Here is a 6,604-nt window from a genome sequence, read left to right on the forward strand (position 1 = left end):
CTGGTGTAATGTCCTCCATCCTGGGCTCTTTTCTGGTATAATGTCTCCCTTTCCTGATATAATGTCCTCAATCCTTTGTCTCTTCCTGGTATAATATTCTCTATCCTGGACCCTTTCCTGTATGATGTGTCCCTTTCCTGGTATGATGTGTCCCTTTCCTGGTATGATGTGTTTCTTTCCTGGTATAATGTCCTCAATCCTTTGCCTCTTCCTGGTATAATATTCTCTATTCTGGACCCTTTCCTGATATAATGTTCCCCATTCTGGGCTCCTTCCAGTTATATATATCCCCATCCTGGTATATTTTTCCAGTAATAATGTCCCTGTCCTACAGCTCTTCACTAACAAAAGTAAAAAAAATGAAATGATTCTATTCAAATTCCCCCACTCCTATTGCTTGTGACATCTTCTTCCATAGCCGGAGCTGAAGCCGGCAGCTGACTTTAGCGCGCAAGTGACGGGAAGCGCATGACATCGCTAGCATGCGCCACTCGGTGAATATTTGTGCCGCAGTGAATTTCAGCTCAATGTATGTCTGCAGGGCCCACCTACCCGGGCCTGGTCGCACTCACTGTGACCTCGATCGTTAGGCCCCTGATCTATCTTTCTATATCCAGGCATGTAAACATCTCAATAGGGCCTCTGTGTCTAGAGAAGAAAAGGTTAAAAGACATCTGGAGGCTTTTCCATAAATAGGTAATATTACTAGATATCTGCTCTAGATTACTGGAGAACAGGGATTGATCCAGGAGTGGAGTCTAATTGCAGTATTTATTAGGAAGGAACATTGGCTAAAGAACATCGGGTTTACTTCAAATTAGCACTGACAGATAATAGATAACCTATTCATGTAACTATGTGACTTACATCCACAATCCTCAAGATTGCACTGTGCTATGCGTAGAATACACTTGTCCTGTCGTTTTCGGCAGCCCATGGTGACATAGATCTCCCTGATACCAATGCCTGTAAAAATGAGACATCAATTAGTTGTAGGAAAACACTGTAGGAACTTTTCTCAATCAGTGTAATTCTCGGTAGTCTTCCAGTGGAGGAGAACATCAGATGTCTACAGCTACTAATATATATATATTATTCACTGCACCTAATTTACTTATCCAGATCTAGGACCATTTCTTATCAGTAACTTTAGGACTGCACAGATCACAATTATAGGAAATCCCAACATGTTGGACAAATTAGTCCCGGTTAGTCGTAAAACTGTATTATTTCCCCTGTGGTAATGATGAAATGACACGACTGATGATCACAGATACACGTGGCTCCATTATTCCTTACAGGAAGATCTACATTTACTCTATCAATTAGTTCGAGAGCCTAGAATAGGGAATACAGGATGGGAGGGGGTAACACATGAAGACTCCTCCATGAAATGTATCATGTGACTTATTAACAATTTCAGCCACTCAATAAAAGTTATATAAGAGCAAATATTCGGTATCTCTAATGAAGCGGAGTCTGACACCCATCATATTACACTGGGTCCTATTAGTGATTGTCTGAAGGTTCTGGTGCCAGATGTGAAATGTTGTATGTGAAGGTTATATCTTAATTGTGAGTTACTTACCGCATGTTGTTGAGCACGGACCATAATAGATCACTTGTTCTCCTTTGCCTAGAATTTAAAAGTAGACATTAACGAAGATATCTGCTGACAAAATCAGAAGTGACATGTATTTCCTATACCTCCCTTCTGTTATATGTAGAAGTTATTGTGTCCAGCCTGCAGTATTACACCTCTATGTCTTATCTATATATTATTTGACTAAACGCTTGTATCAGTCCTGGCCATGTATTTAGCATTAGATCCTTCATGACCTTTGACGTACATGTAATCATGTGACATTTATTTTGCAGGTGAGGCAGGGCGGCGTCTCGCTGTGAACCCACAACGAACATGGGATCCAGCTGGAGACGACTTTACAGCAGCAAAGAGAGGCATAGTTCGTGTCCCTGCATTACATGCAGGCTTCTATTCTTAGCCCTCATGTTTTTAGGCACATGAGAGCTGATCTGATCAGCTGTCATGTTCCCCTAACAGCCATGAGTGTAATCACGATCCACCCATGTCTGTTAACCTGTTAAATGCTGCTGTCAATCTCCAACGGTGGCATTTATCATGGTCACGGCAAAGCGCGTCACTAATCTCGCCCATCGTCGCGCCCGTCACCTCAATACGAGGTGCCAATGGGATAGCATGACAACCCATAGTCTGCAAGAGACCCCCGTGGTTGTCATTGCTGATCTGCTATGAGTGCCTCCCTAAGGGAAGCGCTCATAGCAAATGATCAATTCTGCTACAGCTAGCAGGGCTGAAGCGAACAGATGACTGCAGCTTCAAGTCTACTATATAGACTATTGAAGCAAGTAAAAAGTTGAATTTAAAAAAAAAAAATGAAGAGAATTAAAGAAATAAAACTTCCAATCACTCTCTTTTGATCCATTCAAAATAAAACAAAAAAATAAAATATGCATATATTTGGTGTTGACGCTTTCAGAAACGCCCGATCTATTAAATTTTTAAAATAATTAATCTGATCAGTAAATGGCGTAACAAGAAAAAAAATCAAAACTTCAGAATTAAGTTTCTTTGGTTGCCGCAACATTGCAATAACAGGCGATTAAAAGATCGTATCTGCACCAATATGGTATCAATAAAAACGTCAAGCTCGGTGCGCAAAAAATAAGCCCTCACACCACCCAAGATCCTAAAAATTGGAGACGTTACGGGTCTAGGAAAATGGTGCCATTGGTTTTTCCATTTTTTTTTTTTACAAACTAGATTTTTTTTTTTCACCACTTACCGTAAATAAAAAAACCTAGACATATTTGTGTAAGACAACTCATAATGAGCTGGAGAGCCATAATGGCAGGTCAGTTTTAGCATTTAGTGAACATTTAGTTGTTTAAAAACAAACAAATCACATTTGTGGAATTGCACTATTTTTGCAATTTCACCACACTTTTAATTTTTGTCCTGTTTTACAGTATACAATATGGTGCCCTTTTGTTGTTGATCAAAAGGACAACCGGTCCCACACAAAAAAAGCCCTCAGATGACCACATTGACTAAAAAATAAAAAAATTACAACTCTGGGTAGAAGGGGAGAAAAAACAGAAACGCAAAAACAGAAAACCTCAATATCTTAAACAGATTAAAAATGGGGTTTTTACTGAATCTTTCCTCACAAAACTATATATCAATCTACTCCGCTTCTGCTGTATTTTCTTGGTGACAGGTTCTCTTTAAAGAAGACTATTCACCACAAATTTTTCATGTTGAACTGGACACATGATGTAATATTGGCTGTAAAGTGGAATAAAACTTAATTTTATATCTGCTTCTCAGTTAAGTATATATTAGTAATCAAGATACTTGTCATTACTGAGGAAAGTTTTGTGAAATCAGAGTGGGAATTGCCAGAGAGTTTTCACTGGGGGTGTACTTCTTTTCCCTCTATGACGCTGGCCACATCTAGAATATAGGATCCAGTTTTAGTCTGCATTTAAAAAAGGATATTCAGGAATTAGAATCAGTTCAAAGGTGGGAAACTAGATTATTACATGGGGTGGAAGGCCTCTCATATGACGAGAGGTTGGAGGAATTGGGCTTCTTACATGAGATCTCATTAACATCTATAAATATATGTGGGGTCAATAAAATGTTCTAGCAAATGAATTATTCCTGGCAAGGACCATACTTAGGGCAAGTGGGCCCTCATTAGAGGTGGAAGAAAGGCGATTCTGGCAGCTAAATAGGAAAGGGTTCTTTACAGTTAGAGCAGTCAGACTTTGGAATGTCGACCACAAGAGCTAGTAATGGCAGACACTATAACAGCTTTTATAAAAGATCTGGATGATTTCCTCAATACACATAACATTGTGGGTTATAGTTAATAAAGTGACAAAATGAACAATTGGTGGAGAAAAGTTGAACTTGATGAACCTAAGTCGTTTTTAACCTATGAAAAAAGCATAAGCAACACATCAGAAAAAGAACACAACCCCACTATAGCTTAGAGCAGGTTTTTCAATGTGTGAGATGTGAGGATACAGCCCTAATCTCCTGGTCTAACCTTTTGCATGAGTCAGTGTGGAGGCAGAGGCAGCACAACTGAGTTGATCTGTGTCACATTACAAACCCTTCTATCAGCTTTCATCCTTCTTTGATAGCACAGTCACCATCTCTGCTGGCCTGCCTCTTCCCCACACTGTCTGACCAGAGATGCACCAGTCATCACTCTGATGTCTAATGTAAAAAAAAAAAAACAAAAAACAATCATTTTATTTCACTCTGCAGTCACTATTACATCACGTGACCAGTTAAACCAGACAACTTTGGTGAAAAGTCCTTTTTAAACTGCAACTCAATAACATATTGCTATACAAGCAAAATGTTTATTATATGCAAGGTGTTTGTGTGGGTTTCCTCTTGGTTCTTCACACACTCCAAAGACATACTGATGGGGAATCTTGATTGTAAGCCATAATGGGGACAGTGATGGCAATGTAAGTAAAGCATTAAAGGGAACCTGTCACCCCCAAAATCGAAGGTGAGCTAAGCTCACCGGCATCAGGGGCTTATCTACAGCATTCTGGAATGCTGTAGATAAGCCCCCTGATGTATCCTGAAAGATGGGAAAAAGAGGTTAGATTATACTCACCCAGGGGCGGTACCGCTGCAGTCCGGTCCGATGGGCGTCGCGGTCTAGTCCAGGGCCATAAATGCAGTTTAAATTGAGCAAATTTTGCCACTGTAATGGAGAACAATATGTTATGAAAAAAAACTGTCTCAGAATCGGTGGGATTTGTTGAAGCGTTTAAGAGTTATTACCACATAAAGTGACACTGGTCAGATTGAAAAAAAATTGGCCTTGTCATGAAGGCAAAAAAAGGCTCTGGCGCGAAATGGTTAAGAGACCATTCTATTCTATTAATCTACATAACAAATGTCCCCAGTGTAAGTAATCAACGTCATAAAGCAGACTGTTACCAAGTTATGAAAAAGCAAAAAAATAACTTTGCATATAGATTTTATAGTCTTATCCAGGGTTAGAAAAATATAATTGGTTTGTTTGAAAAATAAGACCACCCCTGTCTACAGGTTGTGCCTGGTATTGTAGCTCAGCTCCAGTGAAGAGAATGCTACAGAGCTGCAGTACCATGAACAAGCAGAAGATTTTGAAGGCACAGTTTTTTTTAATTTTTTTATGGAAGCCCTGTTTTTCTTATCCTGGAGAACTGCTTTAGCGTCAGATTGGTTAGGCTGTAGTAGAGGCTGTACCAAGAGGTTTAGCAGTAGCCACTCTGTCTCCATCAGTAGAAAGTTGAGGTTTATCATTTCTCCTGGTTTTATCCTTTTTCATAAATCTTTGTAATTCACAATATACTTTATATTTTACTATTTTAAAGTAACATCCTGTAGAGATGAAATTCCGTGAGCCAAGCGGTCAGCACATTGAGTGATTGAATTTCCGATGACCAAAAAGTCATCCAGGTAGGGTACAATTAATGTTTCTTTATGGCGAAGATAGGCCATCACCTCTAGCATTATTTTGGTGAAGATCTTTGGCGCTGTAGAGAGGCCGAAGGGCATGGCTGCATACTGGAAATGACGAATCTTGCCGTTGATTGTTACTGCTACCCTGAAGAATTTCTGGTATCTGTCATGGATAGGGAGATGGTAATAAGCATCTTTTAGATCAATGCCCCCCATCATACAGTTTGGAAAAAGGAGCTTTATAGTGGATCTAATGGATTCCATTTTAAATGTATGGGTTTCAATAAATGAGTTGAGTTTTTTAAGGTTTATGATTGTCCTGAATGAACCATCGGGTTTGGAAATCAGGAATAAGGGAGAGTAGAATCCCTACCTTCCTGTCCCTCAGGAACCCGGACTAAAACCTGTTTTGATAATAAGGTTTGAATTTCAAGCTCAAGGGCCTGTTGCTGCGCAGGCGAGCTGAGGGATGTTATAATATATGATTTGTGGGGAAAGCGAGAGAATTGTAACTTTATTCCATCTCGGACTGTATTTAAAATCCACAAACTAGTTGTTATTTTTTCTCACTGAGCGGCGAATAATTTTAATCTGCCCCCTACTGGTATATCATCAGTATTTGTTTTCTTTTTGGGGGTTGGGTCTTCTGAACATGGTACCTCTCTGTTTGTCTTATTTAGTGGTCCATGTAGTCGACCTGTCCGTTTGGCTTCTTTTGCCAAACGGCCTCCTCTTAAAGGCCCTCCTGTAAAAGGTAATAGAAGAGTCAGGAAAAGCTTTTTTCCTGCCTTTTGCCTTTTTGAGTATCTCGTCTAAGGTCTTACCATAGAGGTACTCACCCTCACATGGGATTGCGCATATTTTAGATTTTGATTGCGCGTCCCCTTTCCAGCTTTTCATCCATAGCGCTCGTCTTGCGTTATTTACGAGGCCTGCAGATCTTGCTGACAAACGGAGAGTCGGTGGATGCCAAACTTAAATCTATTCCTCGCCATTTTAATGCTTTGCTGGAGTCGTCTTCCATCAGTTTACCATGGAGATTATGATATACTCCAGATATTCATCATGCTATATTGCCACCGA

The 6,604-nt window shown here is 39.8% G+C and overlaps 1 long non-coding RNA gene across 1 annotated transcript; it reads right to left on the reverse strand.

Moving 5' to 3' along the window:
• Positions 1-887: 887 nt before the first annotated feature.
• LOC138680531 (uncharacterized) lies at positions 888-1,776 on the reverse strand. Its single transcript, XR_011321638.1, has 3 exons — positions 1,708-1,776; positions 1,589-1,636; positions 888-966 (listed from the first exon to the last, which is right to left on the reverse strand). It is a non-coding gene; the product is annotated as an uncharacterized lncRNA (long non-coding RNA).
• Positions 1,777-6,604: the final 4,828 nt, after the last annotated feature.

Source organism: Ranitomeya imitator, chromosome 5, assembly GCF_032444005.1.
Source record: "Ranitomeya imitator isolate aRanImi1 chromosome 5, aRanImi1.pri, whole genome shotgun sequence".
Classification (NCBI taxonomy): Eukaryota; Metazoa; Chordata; class Amphibia; order Anura; family Dendrobatidae; genus Ranitomeya; species Ranitomeya imitator.